A 21,231-nucleotide genomic window follows, 5' to 3' on the forward strand; every position below is an offset into this window, starting at 1 on the left:
TTTTTTTTCGAAACGAAAGGGAAAATTTCTTTTCATAGAAATAGGATAAGCTAAGAGAGAAATAGGATAATGATTAGACGCCGCTCTCACATAAGCTGATAATGAGCAAGTGTAATTTTGAAACCAAGCATTTATCATTAAAGCCCTATCAAGTCTAACTTGTATAATATCATTTCCTTATATTTTATTTTTCCAAGTGTAGTTTATACCTTGAAGATCAATATTGAAGTTGGTGTTCATCAATAAAATCCATGAGATCAATTATGGGTTCTAGATTAGGCTGGCTTCCTCCCATCATCTCATTTTATTTCAAAGGAGTATTGAAATCTCCCATAATAACCCATCCCTCATCAACAAAGTCCTTGCTTTGATTAGATAATTAAGAGCAAAAAAAAATTCTTCCCCGCTTCGTATTAGGAGCATAGACACTAGTTTGGACCCAAGAAATACCATCCTTGATATTCCAACATCTGGCATTCACCATATTATTGTTCTATGATATAATCTCCCCTTTGACATTACTACAATTCTAGATCATAGCTATACCTCCAGAATTCCCATCAGCATCAGCTCCTATGGTTTTACGATTACTGAAAAAATCATATTTTCAACCTTATCTTTAGGCATATTAGCTTCTTGAAGAAGCACCATATTTGGTTTATTGTTTCTAATCATATTCCTAACCATATCTTTCTTGTGAGGGTTATTCAACTCTCTTACATCCCATGAAATGATCTTCATTACTTTTGGAATGATACTAACTCTAGGATGGTTCTTTGAGTACCATCCATTATATTCCTATTCACCTCCATAGTTCTTTTTTTATGATTTGAATGCCTTCTTGACGTGGTGTGAATATAACCAACATCTCCTATTTTATTGCTCCTGGTATTTCTAAAAACCACCACATTCTTCTTATTTCTCTTCTAATTATCCTCTCTCTTGTTGTTTTTTTTCTCTTTTCTTACATCTACAATTGTTGTCCAATCATTTTCATTACTTTCATCCTCTCCCTGCAAAGCCAGAAAAATATGTTTTAAATCTCTCCATTTGGGGGTAGTAACCTCATTTAGATTTGGTGTTCCCACCTTTTGGGTGACTTCATTTCCATCATGGAGTTAATCTGAGAGCACTCAAAAAGTCCAACCCCAAGAACAATATGCATCTAGGCATCCTAAAAGTCCATCTCATTACTAGTGAGAGGATTTTCACCACTAGCCACTAACAATACTTTCTCAATAATGCTCACACCATAGCTCCCTTTCTCAACTAATGTATCTTCTGTCCTTCTTTGGCCTTCCTCATCATCGATATCCTTTACAAATGAGATTTTTTCATAGAAGACTCCCTATCTAAACCCAGATCTTGATCTATCAAGGATGGGTCTCCATTATCATTATCATTTTTCTTCAACTCTTCCAACTTCTAGTCATTACTATAGAATCACTCTTTTTCTCCTCCACCTTTTGATCTTTACTACTAGTATCATTACTCTTCTCATTATTTGTTAGGGTTTGATCCTTAAGATTAGAATCCTTGATGCCCCTTTTTGACCCATTCTTTCTTGAACTACTTAGGGGTACCGGCTTTGCTAAGGAATTTCTTTGCCCAGTGTCCAACTTTTTTGTAATAGAAACAAACAAACAAGATAGAAAATTCAATCTTCTACACCCAAGTCCCCATTTTTTACTTTAGAATAATGCATTCATGCATATCCACACATTGAATAACATCAACACAAATTCTTGCATGTGTAAGTCATTTTCTCGATACCATAACTGGGTCCATAGAAAGAAGCTCTACAAAAGTGTTTGCAATACCTTGGAAAACATCTTCGATCTAGAATTTTAGGGTCATACCTATTAGTTTCAACCAAACCATTTCTTGAACTATCATTTCATCCCGAATGCTTATATTGGGTCACCATTTATGCAAGATCATGGTATTCTTTCCAATTAACCAAGGTCCACTATACAAAATATTTCTACGATCTTCATCACATGAGAAATAAAAAGATAAAATTCCTTTGGACATTAGAGCCACATCAAATTTCCCTTTAAAAACCAATTTTCTCTTCACAAAGGCCCTGACAATCTCAATATTAGGTTTGGCTCCCAAGATCCACCCAATGAGCATATTATCCATTCGAGAGATATTCAAATCAATGATTTGGTTTGAGATCTCTAACCCAAATGAACCTAGCTCAACATTCAAAATGTTTTTCATGGGGGTAGAGTGGACTTACCATTTGGTATGATGCCAAACAGACCTGACCAATTTTTTTGCATGGACCATCTGAAATAGATCATAGAGTGCATTATTGGGTCCCCCTCGATCCCCAGGCACATTGGCACTATCGAGATCCAACCTCATTTGACCACCATTTGTAGAAGATCCAACACCATCTTGTACCTTCTTGCTTCCCTTGACATTTGAAATTTGAACTCTTCCAATTATATAAGTTATGCATGCATGAGCAATTGAATATGAGATAGTAAATGTGGTGAATGCATTTTATAATTTTTAAAAAGGTCAAAGTGTTACAGATCCTTATTCACCCTCCCACCTCTTAGTGTCTTGTTGTCTAATTAAGACTTCCAACAATTGGTATCAAAGCTAAGTTCTCTTGAAGAAGCTTAATAACTTGGAGTTAAGATCTTGGAAATGGAGGCTTTTAGATTGGACAAAACTATTGACAATCAGGTGATTGACATCCAACTCTTACTACAAAAATTTGCAACAACAAGACAAGATTTGAAGAAATTCCTAAAAAGGAGAAATGAATTGGCTATTCAAGACAAACAATATAGTTATGAATAAGTTATAACTAAAGGATTGTTTGAAGCAATCAATCTAAAGGAAACAACATCTGTAGATCTACTGGAAAAGAATAGACTCCTGAATGAAGTCAAAGGATCAAAAAGGGAACATGAGATTCAATCAATAAGCTTATGTGAAGTAACTGAGCAAAAGAAGAAAGCTGAGGAGAAAAGGTCGTTACTGAGGAAGACAAAATGATAATGGCAACATGATTTAAATAAAGGATATCTAATGTTCAAAAGCTCATAATCATTCAACTTGACATGATGAATAAATTGATGCTTTCAAATCAAGAGTTGAATAAGAAGGATGTGGAAAAGCAAATTTGATGTCACAAAAGGACTTACTAAAGCATGAACCAAAAACTAAAAAAGAACTTGTTGAAAGATTCAAAAAGGCAAACCAAGCAATAAAATACTTTAAATAACTTATGAGGTCATTTGACAACACTAATAGATTAGGACATTCATTGACCAAGCAAGGAGAATCGCCCAAGAATGGAGAACTAAGAAATGCAAAGTCAAAGGGAAAACCTACATGTTATCACAGTGGAAAACTTGGTCATAATGCAAACATCTACCAAAGAAAAAATGGTACAAAAAGTCCTAAACTTAAGTTTATTGGTTATTATTTTTACTACAAGAAGCAAGGACATCAAATACATGAGTCTAGGTCAAGAATGAAGAATGTATATATTACACCTAGGTTTGAAGGCTCTTGTTATAGTTGTCAAAAGTATGGACATATAGCATATGAATGTAGATCTCAAACAAAACCCTATTGGACTAATCAAAGGTAGAACCGTGCACCTAAAAATGTATATTCCAAATGTCACAAGTTTGGACATTCAAGCAAATACTGCAGAACTCAAGTACCAACAAAAAATCACAACAACACCAAGGGTAAAGGTAAAGTGGACATTGATCAAACAAGAAGAAGATGAATAAAACATGGAAAAAAAGGATAGAAGATGGAAGCAATGGAACAAATGAAGTTGAGATCACCCAATCCAATGAAGAAGGTGATCATATAATCTCAAGCTAAGTAAGAAAGGTATGTTTGGAATTGTATATCTAATGATACATCTTACATCAGTTCCTAACATAAAATGTGTTAAAGTTCATATTTGCATAAGAAAAGATGTATAAGAACAAATATATGAAAGAATCATGTACATAGATATTGTTGAACACAATCCAAATTGAATATATTAATTGAGCATTGCAATATGGACCAAGTACTTCAGAAGCTAAACTGATGTATAGGTTGAGCTAGTTTGAAGAGATCGAGTTGTATAGAGATGACCTAGTTCAAAGACACAAATGTCGACCAAGATAATAATGCAGTATAAGGCAAGAGAATCCCCAAAGGAGATGTCTTAACCCCCAACAAACAACCACACATCATAAACATAACAACAATGCAAGATCTGATACCAAATCACAACTCTTTATTCATAAAATAATTGATTACATTAGTCAGGCTATAAGGCCTTCCTGGTTACGACCAAATACAAATAAAGTAATAGTTCTAAAAAATCCCTCAAGATCCAATCCAAACACTAATCCCAGCTAGTCAAGATCTGCACTCTAGAAGAAAACCCCAAGGAAATATCAACTTGTGCTTGCAAGCCCACCAAATAATCTCCTAGTTTACCAAGCCTCAAAAAATATCCCTTCAAAGTTTTCTTTTACACTTCATTCCCTTCTCCAAGCTAGATGAATCATCCCTAAATAATCCACAAGATCCCCTACTTATACCCAACTAAGTCATAGGTCAACCTAGTTCATTACTAATTAAATTAAATCCTTACATTAAATACACATGTTGAGCCACAAGTCGGCCTCCAATAGAAATTAAATACCAAAATGTTGTAGAAGGCTTACAACACAAATTAAATGCACACGGGAAAGACAACCAAGATCCAAGTAGGTCCACACAAACTCTTGGATTAATCCACATCACAATCACATGCCACATGCATTAAATACACCAAATTGATCAAGAAAAACCACAAGAACTCCAATCGGCACCAACATACTACCGAGTGTCAAAAAACTCCAAAGCATTGTTGAGCAACCAAAACATGTCAAGCAACCAATACAAGTCAAGTACAATAGTAAGTGTTGAGCAACAAAAGATGTCAAGCTTCAACTTTCAATGACTGAGCACCTTGGCCAACACTACAACCATCAATGACCGAGCACCACTCCTTTGGTGACCAAGTCCACAACTCCTAGCCAAAATCCCTCCAACATACAAGATTTCAAACAACCATAGGATGCTCCAACATTAGACACCTCAGGTTTGAAAATATGTTCTCAGTAGCTGGAAGAACATCTTCTTGGATTCAACACATAAATCCCAAATTGGTTATTCACATTCATATCCTTCAAGTCCTCAAATTGTACACTCTTTCCCCTTATCTTCTTCTGTTTCCTCACATCCATCCTAGGTGTGCTATAGGTCTACTTTCCATGTTGATCTCTAACCCTCTCAGAATCCTTTAGCTCAACTTGACTGCTAATACTTAGGTTCCTTCTACCGAGCTCTTCATTCTATAAAGGAATCAGGGAATGCTTCCTGCCACCATTCACTATAGTAAACACATTCTTGACACAATCATACACAACCCTGCAATTGTATTGCCAAGGTCTACCAAGCAACACCTGATAACTATTCATGTCCACAATATCACACAACACTTAATCCTTATATGGCCCAATCTAGAAATCAATAAGGCATTGCTCCCTCACTTCTAAAGCATGCTCACCTTGCAACCAGACAATCTTATAAGGATTAGGATGTCTCACTCTCTTCAAACCAAGTTTCTAAACCATCTCCTTAGCAACAAGGTTATCAATACTACCACCATCCACAATCACCTTACAAACTTTACCAACAGACTTACAATGAGTCCTAAACAAACTAGTCCTCTAACAAGATTCCACTGTCCTTTGACCAGTTAGTACTCACTGAGCTAGTAAACTATCTCCTTGCTCAGGTTGATTGCCTTTGACTTCATCCTTATTCACAACAAAAACTCTCCTACCATGAGGAAATTCAAAAGACCTATGCCATGCTTCACCATATCTGTAGCAAGTACCTCTAAATTCACCTCCATTTGTCCTCCTCTTATGATCAATGGGTTTTGGCTCATCTTCTGCACTTGGTTTAGCCTTTATTGAGTAGTCCTACTTCTCCTTCCCTATAGCATTACCTTGATTCTTCCTCTTCAAATCATCTTCAGCCTTCAAGGCATACTAATTAGTATCCTTAACTAAATCAATCTTTAACATATGAACCTCATCTTGGTTATTGAATCTCAAACCATTAATTACTGAGCTACCTTCTCCTTCGACAATTCTTTATGCCTAGACTGAATAGTCAACTTATAGAACTCCTTGGTATAATGTTTCACAGTCTTATCCTTTTGTTTCAGATTCTATAACCTTTTAAACAACTCAAGTTCATAATCAATAGAAATGAACTTAGCCTTTAGTTTAGTCACCATCAACCTCCATCTAGTGATCTTTATTTCACCTTCTTCTTCTCTATCTCTTTGCAGTTCCTTTCACCAAAGAGCACCATGTCCCTTCAGCTAAGTTTGTGCTAACCTTACTCTAAGTGGATTGACAATATCCTCAAGCTCAAAGTAGTCTTCCAATTCACCAATCCAATCAATCAGGCCTTTAGGAGTCAAAGTACCTAACAAATTAGAAACCTCCATCTTATGCTTCAACTTCAACTAAGATCTAGGTCTAGAAAACTAACCAACCCTATTTGCCATAGGTCTCTCCACATGATTAATTATGTCCTCACCACTTGATCCAACAATTTCAAAGTCTTCAACAACTTCCTCGTAACCATCTTCATTATCCACATGCCTAGATATGCCCCCTAAAGTACTCACAATTTCAACAATCATGTCACTCTTCATCAATGCAATTTCAAATATGAAACTAGCTCTATCCTCCTCCATTTCAGATCTAAAATTTGCTTTAACCTTCTCTAAGATCTTTTCTTCCACAACATCACTAAGATCGTCAATTTCCCTAGGGTCCATTCTTCTTGGAGGCATCTTCCAAGATTCTTTGCAAACCCAAAGCAATAAATCAACAAATCTGGAAAATTAATTAGCTCCACAAGATCAACCTTCACTTCCAGCCTTCACCCAAGTCCTGGTGCAAACTGCCTCAAATTCGATGATCTGTTTACACACTTAGGAAAGCCTTTGCTTTGATACCACCTAACACAGTGTAAGGTAGGAGAAGCACCAAAGGAGATGCCATAGCCCTCAACAAATAACCACACAACATAAACACAACAATAATGCAATATTTGATACCAAATCACAACTCTTTATTCATAAAATAACTGATTAAATGCAATGTGTCAAGCTATAAGGTTTTCCCGATTATGGAAAAATTCAAAAAAGTAAGAGTTCTGCAAGATCCCTCAAGTTCCAATCCAAACACTACTCCCAACTAGTCTAGATCTAAACTCTGGAAGAAAACCCCAAGGAAACCTCAACTTGCATTTGCAAGCCCACTAAGAAATCTCCTAGTTTACCAAGCCTCAGCTACTATCCCTTCAAAATTTTCTCCTACACTTCATCCCCTTCTCCAAGCTAGATGAATCATTTCTAAAGACTCTACAAGACCCCCTACTTATACCCAACTAAGCTACAAGTCATCCTAGTTCATTACAAATTAAATTAAATCCTTACATTAAATACATGTTGAGCCACAAGTTGGCCTCCAACATAAATTAAATACCAAAATGCCTTAGAAGGCTTACAACACAAATTAAATGCACACAGGAGAGACAACTAAGATCCAAACAAGTCCACACAAACTCCAAGATTGATCCACATCATGCTCGCATGGTACATGCATTAAATGCACCAAATCAATCAAGAAAATCCACAAGAACTCTAGTTGGCACTAACACACTATCGAGTGTCAGAAAACTCCCAAGTGTTGCCAAGAAACCAACACATTTTGAGCAACCAATACATGTCAAGCACAACAGTGAGTGTTGAGCAATAGAAGATGTTGAGCTCCAACAATGATCGAGCCCCTTTCAATGACCAAGCACCTCGACCAAGACTATACCCAATAGGGACTGAGCGCTACTCCTTTGGTGACTAAGTGCACAACTCCTAGCCAAAATCCCTCCAACATGTAGGATTGCAAACAACCCTAGGATGCTTCTACATCAGACAGCTGGCTTCCACCTACCTGGATACACAACATTAATGGAGAACCTAAATCAGGCAAAAGGAAGTATATATCAAAATTTGAAGGCATTATTTCATACCTTGCATACAAAATTTGAGAGCACAAAGTAATTTGAGCAAAAAGGAGATCCTAAGGCAATTTGAGAGCAAATCTGAGATAAAGAGGTTGATTGAGTGAAGGTCTAAGCTATACCAAGTGAACTAGAGGAAGATTTTTTTTGAACCCTTACAAAGTGAAAATGATAGCTCCATCATCTGTGAGAAAGAGGCAAGGAGTAGAGGTTATTAAGATTCAGTTGGTGAGGAGTGATCCTTGTCCTCCACACAAATCTTGTTTTATTCCCAAGAGTGTAATGAAAGGTGACTCAATGGGTGTGTTATCCTTGATATCACCCAAGGTAATCATGATACACGATGTTTGAAGTTGCTGTAAGTGTAAAATTGGAGAAGTAGGAGATTATGAAAGTTGAGAAGCATATGAGAAATTGTGTGATGAAGGAGTTTTGAAGGAGGAACTCAAAATTGTTGAGAAGGGTTAACTCGTGCCCTAGAATTCCCAAGGAATCTCAAGATCAAATGGATCAAGGTTGTGTTGAGTAGGATCCATGACATGAAGTTTTGGCTACACAATGGACCAATTGAAATAACCAAAAAGATGATTCACAAGGTTAATACCTATCCTACACTAGACAAAGAGAAGAGAATTAGAAGTCCGAGTCGTGAGGAATTTGAAGAAAATACAAGTGTTGAGTGGAATGGATGAGAGTTGTTCATCACAAACATTTCTAATCCTTTGATCAAAATTGCAGTTAGAATTATCTCTCACAAATTCTATCAATCTAGCATATTGAACAGTGTGCCATGTATGGCAGTGGATCAAATATAGAAGATAGTCATGAAAGATCATGAATATGATCTTGCCAAGTTGCAAAGGCTACAATTAGCAGAAAACCTGACAACCATCAAGAGGGAAAAGAACTCAATGTGTAAGTTCGATTCACTTATCATGTGTATTTTCTTTTACATTCAAAAATATTTTCCTGGTATTAGAAACATTGTTTGGGAACAAGGAAAACTTGTAATAAGAAAAATCAATGAATACATAACTCAATCAGGAGAAAATTTTGAGAATATCATGGATACATACTTTGAAGAATTTAGATAGAAAATGAGATTAAAGATGATGATACCAAAAGATTTGGTCATGAAATATTATAATGATGTATGTTTTCTGGTAGACACAGATAATACATATGTGCAGGTAGTTAAGTTGAGGAAGGCATGGCTAACAATATTTGACAATGAGATTGACAGTGAGTTTGTGAATGCATATGTTGTTGCATTATCGAAGGAAGACATTGATAATGATGTAGGAACCTTTGGGAAGTATGAAGAAGCCAAGGCAAGAATTATTATAGATATAAAGACAACTTCCAAGGAAAAGAAGAGGAAGAAAATGATTGAAGACCTAGAGGTAAATCTAGGCACCCAAGGCAAGATAAAGGAACCTCTACTAGCAAACACAAAGTCTTGGAGAAGATAAGATAAGGGTAGCAGTGATGAGGAAGAGGAAGAAGAAGAAGTCAAGGGTAAAGCCCTAGTTATTGTCACACCACCTAGAAAGAAGGCTAAAAGTACTACGAAGAAGCCAGTGGTGACACCCCTCTCTCCTCCACCACCTACCAAACCAAGAACCAGGGCAGCAACTAGTGTCGAGTAGTCTACAAAACAAAGAGCATTGAAGGCTATTGAGTATAGTGGGACAAAACCAAAAAGGAGAAGACTGGTTAAAGGAGCACCCACAGGGAGAATAAGAACCATTGATGAGGTATGTACCAATCTAAGAAAATCTTTAGGCTTATCAAGTTTAGATTTGTAAAATATGACACACTTGATAATGATGACAAAAAAAAGGTTGAGGAGGCCATGATTGATATGATGCTAAATCCTAAATTAGCTCCAAATGAAGTAGAGAAGAAGATACCTACAAATTTGAATAATAGACTTGAAAGGAGGTGGCAAGAAGAAGAAGAAGAAGAAGAAGAGAAAAACATAAGAACTAACACATCAGCCAAGGTTATGCCTAATCTATGACAAGAACAAAAGGAAACATTTTTTTAGAGGTATAGGAAAATATTTGTTCCTAAATTTAGAATCTTTATGATACTGAAAAATAAGGTTGATGTTGCAATTCAACAAAATGAGTTACTCTAGAAGACGATTTTTGGTCTTACAATAAAAGCAAAAGATATTGAGATATTTATTGTTGACGATGATGAGAGTGATGAGATGAGTTTAGGTGTGCTAAGTCCACAAGGAAACATGCCACCAGTTCATGCCGACACTCTTGACACTCTAGAGATGCCCTCAGATGCAGACAAGCAGTAGCAAGAGGAAGCAGAAACAAATAAGGACACAAGTGTAGGTATTCCTATCAAAGGTCAAGAAGGAACACGAGTGTCAGGTCCTCACATTGAGGTAAATGAGGGGGATCAACTTTATTTTCCTAAAGCACTGCCGAGCAACAACACTTCTATAGCTCAAACAATGAAAGTGATAAAGAACCTCTCTCTAGATATTGAAGTTAGTCTAGATGAAGTTATTGCGATGCCATAATTGGATTTGGAAAATCTCAATCATGAGAAAATAGTCTTGCTGCAATAAATTTTGGCAAAGAAGAAGAAATAGGAAGAGATGAGGAGAGAACATCAAGAGAGGTAGGTACTACATGATGTTAATGTTGAAAACAATTGGTTAATTGTATATTGTCTTTGATGTTACAAAAAATAACATATCATTTCAAGTTAGTGTATGTTGAGCTCACTCAGGTGGTGAAGATAGTTTCATGTGTCTATTGAGCATCCAAGTTTAGAAGTCAGTGTCTCGTGAGTTCACTCAGGAAACAAAGGAAAGCTGGAGGGTAACAAGTGTCAACTGAGCTCACTTGGTTACCAAAGAGAATTCACGAAAGGTAATGTCTATCGAGTTCACTCGGAAGACAAAGTAGTTGGCATGATAACTAGTGTTAACCAAGCTTACTTGGTTAACGAGTAGGATCGGCTGACAAAGGATTTTCTTGTTTTGGCATATTGAATTCAATTGATTTGTTTGTTGGTTCTAGCCAACTTAGGAGATGAATATTAAGTATTCTAAGTTGTATTCAAGCTAACTTGAAAATGTGTATGATATAAATATAAGGTCAAGTTAAGGATTTAATATGTGCAAGTAATTGAAGATTTGAAGATGCCAAGATGAAACAAATTAAAAGGATAAGCAAAATATCCTTGTGGAGTTGCAAAGATACATTCGATCATAAAGGATCAAGCATTGAATCTAGAATTGAGATCTATAATCAGCAATTCAATTGCATCAAAAATTAGGTCATCTCATTATTACTTTCTAACCATTGTAGCAATGATCTAAATATCTTAATATAGTTGGCTTAACAATTATTTGTAAATCCTCCAACAAGGTGGCATTTCTACTTGAAGTGTCTAAAGACCTTTAACAAGGCCACTCCTAATAGGCTGATTAAATCCTCTAATTGGTTTACACCTAACAATGTGTTTTGTAACCTTTAATAGGGTTAGCTCCTAACAAGGCTCACTTCAGAAGAGTGAAAACAATAACTAGTTACAATTGGTGGTTTTTCCCAAATTGGATTTCCACGTTAAATCATGGTGTCACTTGTGTTCATGCTATTTCTTTTATGTGTACACAACTAAGATAAGTTTAAGATTAGTCACATTGAGATCAATATATTCAGTTATTGCTAAGTTACAGTTAGACCTTTAACAAGGCCACTCCTAATAGGCTGATTAAATCCTCTAATTGGTTTACACCTAACAATGTGTTTTGTAACCTTTAACAGGGTTAGCTCCTAACAAGGCTCACTTCAGAAGAGTGAAAACAATAACTAGTTACAATTAGTGTTTTTTCCCAAATTGGATTTCCACGTTAAATCATGGTGTCACTTGTGTTCATGCTATTTCTTTTATGTGTACACAACTAAGATAAGTTTAAGGTTAGTCACATTGAGATCAATATATTCAGTTATTGCTAAGTTACAGTTGATTCTCAATGCTTGCTGAGTTGCAGTATTTGCTTGTGTTAACCGAGTGCCTGTGTGTCTGTCGAGTAACAACAAAATACAGTTTAATCAAAGTTTATGTTTTGATTTGTATTGACATCTAAGGGATTTGAGATTTATTTTGTATAACTAATTCACCCCTCCCCCCTCAGTTACTCCTCTTATATTTCTAATAGTTAAAGATATTTTGGTTGAGGCATTTGATATTCAATTTTTTTATGGGCAAGCCCCAATAATTTCCAAGCTTGTAAATACTGTTGAGAAAATCAATGCTGGTGATATTAAATCAAAAGAGAAATTGATGGATTGATTTGTGAAGAAATTTAAGAATAAGGTTGTAGACAAAGTTTCTACAATAATTGCCTAGAAAGTTCAACTACAAGAACGTGTACATAATGTAATAGAACTTTTTTAGAAAGTAAAACATTTGTACACTATTTATGATGTGCCAAGATTCACTAGTGATCTTCAGGCCAACATCCAACATATTTAGGTTGACATGAAGACATCAAGAAACACTATTTTGTAGCCAGTTGAATCTAGTTCACAACACTATAATAAGTTATTGAATGCTCAAGGAAAATTGGTCGAGCTTTAGGCAGCTGATAGCAGCATGAGATCATAGTTGATCTCTATTCAATAAAAGTTGATACCTCACTTGGAGGTTAAGCAGAGTAAAATCAAAAAAGCCCAAGATCTTATCAATGAAGATCATGATCTTTTAGTGGTTGACAATTTAATTGATTTGGTAGCTAGGCTCTAGTTGGAAAATTACACTTTGGAATCAACAAGGACCACTTGAGATCACACACTTGCTATGATCACCCTAATACACAAAGCTTTTATTGATAAATATGGTTTGATTCCACCCATTCAACCCCAATAACAAACATAACTTAAAAAACGAAGGGGATTGTAATGATGATTACATATCTTGAATGGAAAAAAGAAGAAAGGATAAAAAGAACAAGAGGAATGCAATAGAGTTTAGAAAGCAATTAGAGTATGACACTAAAACAATCAGACTACTTGGATTCATGTGTATATATTGTTCATTTTTTATTTGGCATAAATTAAAGTTTTATAGTTATATTTTTGAACTAAGTCATAGGCTTAGGGGGAGTACTCATATTAGCATTGTAATGATGTAATAATGACAAAGTGCTTTTGTGACTAACATCAAAGGGGTAGATTATTGGTCTCTATAATTGTTTTTGTCTATTAGTGTCAAACACTTAATCATTTACTATGTAGAGTCAGACGATCATCATTGCGATCGAGCTACTCTATACAGGCTCAATCATGTAAAAACTTGTATATATCGAGCTCTATAGGAGCCGAGCAAGTATGCGATCACCGAGTATTTTCAATGTAAGATGAGTCTAATGTTGACCAAGAAGTTAAAGCATATGCAATCTAAGTTATACAGAAGGTATAGAGCGTAATAAAGATCGAGTGCCAACAACTTACATAGTGAGTGCCGAGTGTCACAAATAGTAAGTGTCAAGCAACGTAGAATTGACATTCAAGTTAGGAATGATATAAACTTTGAGGTAAATTGTTTCAAGCTAACATGGATGTAATATTTAATATTTGTAGAGTTTGTTACACAAAGTTTTACATGTTTCATGACATGGATCACAGAGCCCTATGTCCTGTGATCAACGAATCAGATGGAGAGGCAAAATAAGGAAGCATCTAGAAAACCCTTTGTGGAATCTTTAAATAGGGAAGAAATTGACCTATTTCTATATATTTTGATGGTATGGTGAAGAAAATGATACAAAGGAGTGAACAAGCTATTCATACAATCCAAGTGTGAATGTGTGAACATTGCAGAAGATGCAAAGAAGCTCTGTTATTCCAGAATAGAGCAAGCAACCTAGTCAAGTAGTTAAGGACATAAAAGCTTTATCAGAATAAAGATCATATCAGATTGGAAAAGAAGAGATCCAATATCAGCTTATGAGAGAAAACCAAGGATCAGGTACTGAATCAGTTTTAATAGATTGAGTCAAGGTAAATCTCTTAATAGAGTGGTTTTAACAGATCTTTGTAAATCTCCTAACAGAGTCCTTACTTTGTTGTAAGTGTGAAATCCTCTAAAAGGGTGAGATCTAATAGTCTCAAAAAATTTTAACAAGGAAGACCCCTCATGGGGTAGATAATTGATATGGCCAAAAATTGTAACCCTAACAGGTTAACTTTATTACTGCAGTAGTGAAGATTTGTAGGTGTCATCCCTACCACAATTTTACCTTCATTGTGAAGTGTTTCTGGGTAACCAAAATATTTGTGCCATGAGATTATTTTCATGCATGCAAATGATAGATTAGATCTATTTGTTATTACAATCTGATTATATAAGTTATTCATGCATAAGTAATTGGATATGAGATGGTAAATGTGGTGTACACACTTAATGTTTATTGTAAACACTAAAACTAGAATATATATGAGAGTGTACACACATAATGTGCACTTCTATAAGTATTTTTATTTAAGGGATCTCATGGATTGAGAGTCCAAAATGTCGATCTAGAGCTCCCTAGTCATGGAGTGCAAAAGAATGCAAATACCAATGAAATGGATCTTAGTTAAGCCTAAGAGATGCAACCCCTTGCAAGTACACTATGAAATGAGAGATTCTAAGATAAGAGCAAGAATTTTAGTGTCCGAGAACTATCATGAAAATGTTATCCAAGATGCAACTAAACTATATGAGATAAAAAGAATACAAACTTAGTTAACTTTTGAAGTTTATGAAAGATCAACCCCATGACTCCCAAGAATCGTGTGCATCCAAACACCTGTCGTAGAAAGAGAGAAACAAAAGCTATGGAGGCCCAATTTCGTAGATCCACAGATGGGACATTCTTGATGAGCGAAAAGAGAAATTGCTATTATCAAAATTGATTTTGCATTTATACAAAGAGAGATTGTCCTTATAAAGGAGATCAAAACCCTAAAAGGTAACACCTAGATTGCATAATAATATTTAATAAAGGACTTAATTATTATATTCCTAAATTTTAGCTTAAGTAAACTAGAGATAATCAGTGACTTAATAATTAGATCAATTTTATTCAATTAATAAGAAAATACTTTATTACTCTAGCACCAAGATAAATTTAGGGAATAACTAAAAACCTAGGTAAAAACCTAGAAACTACTACTAAAAGTAAAATTGGTTCTTGACAACAAGGCTTGATGAGGTACCCAAGCACAACCAAATCTATGAAAAGAGGAGAAATAGAGAAAATCACATGGGAAAAACCATACTCCAAAAAGAGATCGAAATAATGTTGAAAGAGCTAGTGAAGGATGAAGAAGCCTCCAAACTAGGAAATGTCCTAGAGAATGGGAATAAAAGATGATCATGAAGAACACTACTGAATTATGAAGTTGCAAACATTACCAAACCACTAATATGAAGAACCTTCACTATATAGAACATGACCAAGTAGAGAAGACTAAGTCTGAAGAGCTGATCAATTTAAGATGGAATGTATCTTCAAGGCCTCCAAAAATAGGAGTGAATTAGTGTATGTATGGTAAATGATCCATCTCACCAAAATGCATAGGTAGCTAGTAACTACAATCACCTACTATATAGGATCAAATACTAAATACATAACTCAATCCATCAAACCAAGAAATTAATAGAACCAGCATAACCCTCTATAATGTTGATAGGTAAGACATGAATACTGAAACATAATGCATTATCTCCTGCAAAAAGAAGAACTAGAAATATCAAGAGTGCAAAAGAAGTACAAACACTTGTAATGGCACATGTCATCGATATGTCATGAGGCTAATGTCGTAGAAGGAACACTCACTTGACAAAGGAAGATGACAAATATGGCCAACATGAAACCCCCCAAGACACTTTATAATGTAGCACGAGTACAACAAAATGCAAAGATGTGCAAGATCTTGAAATGAAATAGAGTGGCACTTTATCTTAGTGCGTTCACAAGAATACTACAAAATGATGTCAAAAAACATCAAAAGAGACATAATATTGATACAGGAGAGAGTACAAGCCATGAATAATTGTGTGAAACAACAAAATCAATCTCCAAACTTGAAACAACCAAGATATCCACCAGAATGCCAAAAAAAAATTTGAATGGGATGTGCCTGGAGTAGAATCTGTAAAATAGAATGTCTGTCAAAATGTAAAATAGAACATTTGACTTTAAATTTATAAGTTGGAAACCAAAAAACACCAAAATTCTAAATAAACTACACCATCGTGATAGGCTCAGAATCAACTTTTCGATGATATCTCATCTCCTAAAGCATTGCCGAGTAGCAACACTTCTACAACTCAAACAAAGAAAGTGATAAAGAACCTTTCTCTAGTTATTGAAGTTAGTTTGGATGAAGTTATTGTGATGCCACAATTGGATTTGGAAAATCTAACTCTTGAGCAAATAATTTTGCTGCAAGAAATTTCGGCAAAGAAGAAGAAATAGGAAGAGATGAGGAGAGAACATCAACAGAGGTAGGTACTACATGATGTTAATGTTGAAAACTATTGGTTAATTGTGTATTGTCTTTGATTTTACACAAAATTATATATCATTTCTAGTTAAGTATGTCGAGCTCACTCAGGCGATGAAGATTGTTTCATGTGTTTGTCGAGCATCCAAGTTTAGAAGTCAATGTCCCTCGAGTTCACTTGGGAGATAAAGGAAAGTTGGAGGGTAACAAGTGTCAACTGAGCTCACTTGCTTACCAAAGAGAATTCATAGAGGGTAGTGTCTACTGACTTCACTCGAAAGAGAAAGCAGTTGGCATGATAACCAGTGTTAATCGAGCTCACTTGGTTAACGAGCAGGATCGACTGACGAAGGATTTTCTTGTTTTGGCATATTGAGTTCAATTGATTTGTTTGTTGGTTCTAGCCAACTTAGGAGATGAATATTAAGTATTCTAAGTTGTATTCAAGCCGAATTGACAATGTGTAAGATATAAATGTAAGGCCAAGTTGAGGATTTAATGTGTGCAAGTAATTTAAGATTTGAAGATGCCAAGATGAAGCAAATTTGAAGAATAAGCAGAATATCCTTGTGGAGCTGCAAAGATACATTCAATCAGAAAGGATCAAGTATTGAAGCTAGAATTGAGATCTATAATCAGCAATTCAATTGCATAAAAAATTAGGTCATCTCATTGTTACTTTCTAACCATTGTAGCAATAATCTAAATATCTTAATATAGTTGGCTTAACAATTATTTGTAAATCCTCTAACAAGGTGACATTTCTACTTGAAGTATCTAAATACCTTTAACAAGGCCACTCCTAACAGGATGATTAAATCCTCTAATTGGTTTACACCTAATAGTGTGTTTTGTAACTTTTAACAGGGTTAGCTCCTAATGAGGCTCACTTTAGAAGAGTGAAAACAGTAACTAGTTGCAATTGATGGTTTTTCCCAAATTGGGTTTCCATGTTAAATCTTGGTGTCACTTGTGTTCATGCTATTTCTTTTATTTGTACAAAACTAAGTTAAGTTTAAGGTTAATCACATTGAGATCAACATATTTAGTTATTGATAAGTTACAGCTGATTCTCAGTGCTTGCCGAGTTGTAGTATTTGCTTGTTAACCGAGTGCTTATGTGTTTGCCGAGTAACAACAAAATACAATTTAATCAGGGTTTATGTTTTGATTTGTATTGAAATCTAAGGGATCTAAGATTTATTTTGTGGTAACTAATTCACCCCTCCCCTCTTGGTTACTCCTCTTATATTTACAATAGTTAAAGATATTTTAGTTGAGGCATTTAATATTCAATTTTTTTATGGGCAAGCCCCATAACTTCCTAGCTTGTAAATATTGTTGAGAAAATCAATGCTGGTGATATTGAATCAAAAGAGAAATTGATGGATTGATTTGTGAAGAAATTTGAGAATAAGGTTGTAGACAAAGTTTCTACAACAATTACTGAGTAGAAAGTTCAACTATAGGAACGTGTACATAACGTAATAGAACTTTTTTAGAAAGTAAAATATTTGTATACTATTTTATGTGATGTGCCATGATTCACTAGTGATCTTCAGACCAACATCCAACATATTCAGGTTGACATGAAGACATCAAGAAACACTATTTTGCAACCAGCTGAATCTAGTTCACAACACTATAATAAGTTATTGAATGCTCAAGGCAAATTGATCGAGCTTCAGGTAGCTGATAGCAGCATGAGACCATAATTGATCTCCATCCAATAAAAGTTGATACCTGACTTGGAGGTTATGCAGAACAAAATCAAAATAGCCTAAGATCTTATCAATGAAGATCATAATCTTTTAGTGGTTGATAGTTTAATTGATTTGACAGCTAGGCTCCAGTTGGAAAATTACACTTTGGAATCAACAAGGACCACTTGGGATCACACACTTGCTATGATCACCCTAATACACAAACCTTTTATTAATAAATATGGTTTAATTCCACCCATTTAACCCCAATAACAAACATAACTAAAAAAACATAGGGGATTGTAATGATGATTACATATCATGAATGGAAAAAAGAAGAAAGGATGAAAAGAAAAAGGGGAATGTAATGGAGTTTAGAAGGCAATTAGAGTATGACACTGAAACAATCAGACTACTTAGCATCATGTGTATATATTGTTCATTGTTTATTTGGCATAAGTTAAAGTTTTATAGTTCTATTTTTGAACTAAGTCATAGGCTTAGGGGGAGTACTCATATTAGCATTGTAACGATGTAATCATGACAAAGTGCTTTTGCCACTAATGTCAAAGGGGTATATTGTTGGTCTTTCTAATTGTTGTTGTCTATTAGTGTCAAAAACTTAGTCATTTCCTATGTAGAGTTAGACGATCATCACTGTGACCAAGCTACTCTATAAAGGCTTAGTCATGTAAAAACTTGTATATATCAAGCTCTATAGGAGTCAAGCAAGTATGTGGTCATTGAGTATTTTCAATGTAAGATGAGTCTAATGTTGACCAAGAAGTTCAAGCATATGTAATCTGAGTTATACATCAGGTATCAAGCATAATAAAGGCCAAGTGTCAACAATTGACACAGTGAGTACCGAGTGTCACAAATAGTAAGTGTCAAGCAACGTAGAATTGACATTCAAGTAAGGAATGATATAAACTTTGAGGTAAATTGTTTCAAGCTAACATGGATGTGATATTTAATATTTTTTGAGTTTGTTACACAAAGTTTTACATGTTTCATGACATGGATCACAAATCCCTATGTTCTGTGATCAACAAATCGGATGTAGAGGCGAAATAAGGAAGCATCTAGAAAACTCTTTATGAAATCTTTAAATAGGGTAGAACTTGACCTATTTCTATATAGTTTGATGGTATGGTGAAGAGAATGATACAGAGGAGTGAACAAGCTATTCATACAATCCGAGTGTGAATGTGTGAACATTGCAGAAGACACAAAGAAGCTCTGTTATTCCAGAATAGAGCAAGCAACCTAGTCAAGTAGTTAAGGACATAAAAGCTTTATCAGAATAAAGATCATATCAGATTGGAAAAGAAGAGATCCAATATCAACTTATGAGAGAAAACCAAGGATTAGGTACTGAATCAATTTTAACAAATTGAGTTAGGGTAAATCTCTTAATAGATTGGTCTTAACAGATCTTTGTAAATCTCCTAACAAAGTCCTTACTTTGTTGTAAGTGTGAAATCCTCTAACAGGGTGAGATCTAACAATCTCAAAAGATTTCAACAAGGAAGACCCCTCACATGGTAGATCATTGATATGGTCAAAAATTGTAACCCTAACAGGTTAACTTTATTACTGCAGTAGTGAATATTTGTAGGTGTCATCCCCACCCCAGTTTTACCTTCATTGTGAAGTGTTTCTGGGTAACCAAAATCTTTGTGCCATGAGATTATTTTTCATGCATGTTAATGATAGATTAGATCTATATGTTATTACAGTCCGATTATATAAGTTATTCATGCATAAGTAATTGGATATGAGATGGTAAATATGGTGTACACACTTAATGTTTATTGAAAACACTAAAACTAGAATATATATGAGAGTGTACACACAAAATGTGCACTTCTATAAGTTTTTTTTATTTAAGGGATCTCATTGATTGGGAGTCCCAAATGTCAACCTAGAGTCATGGAGTGCAAAAGAATGCAAATACCAATGAAATGGATCTCAATTAAGCCTAAGAGATGCAACCCCTTGCAAGTACACTATGAAATGAGAGATTCTAAGATAAGAGCAAGAATGTTAGTGTCCAAGAACTACCATGAAAATTTTATGTAAGATGTAACTAAACTATATGAGATGAAAATAATACAAACTAAGTTAACTTTTGAAGTTTATGAAAGATCAACCCTGTGACTCCCAAGAATCATGTGCATCCAAACTCTTGTCACAGAAAGAGAGAAACAAAAGCTATGAGATCATCCTTATAAAGGAGATCAAAACCCTAAAAGGTAACACCTAGGTTGCATGATAATATTTAATAAAGGAATTAATTATTATATGCCTAAAGTTTAGCTTAAGTAAACTAGAGATAATGAGTGACTTAATAATTAAATCAATTTGATTCAATTAATAAGAAAATACTTTATTACTCTAATACAAAGATAAATTTAGGGAATAACTAAAAACCTAGAAATTACTACTAAAAGTAAATTTAGGTCCTGACAACAAGGCCTAATGAGGTACCCAAGCACAACCAAATCTACGAAAATAGGAGAAATAGAAAAAACCACATGGGAAAAACCATACTCCAAAAAGAGATGGAAATAATGTTGAAAGAGCTAGTGAAGGATGAAGAAGCCTCCAAACTAGGGAATGCCCCAGAAGATGCGAACAAAAGATGATCATGAAGAACACTACTGAAGGATGAAGTTGCAAACATTGCCAAACCGTTAATATGAAGAACCTCCACTTTATAGAACATGACCAAGTAGAGAAGACTAAGTATGAAGAGCTGATCAATTAAAGATGGAAGGTATCTTCAAGGCCTCCAAAAATAGGAATGAGTTAGTGTATGTATGGTAAATGATCCATCTCATTGAAATACATAGGTACCT

The sequence above is a fragment of the Cupressus sempervirens genome, chromosome 1 (assembly GCF_028749045.1).
Source record: "Cupressus sempervirens isolate cs-2001-9-10 chromosome 1, ASM2874904v1, whole genome shotgun sequence".
In the NCBI taxonomy this organism is placed as follows: Eukaryota; Viridiplantae; Streptophyta; class Pinopsida; order Cupressales; family Cupressaceae; genus Cupressus; species Cupressus sempervirens.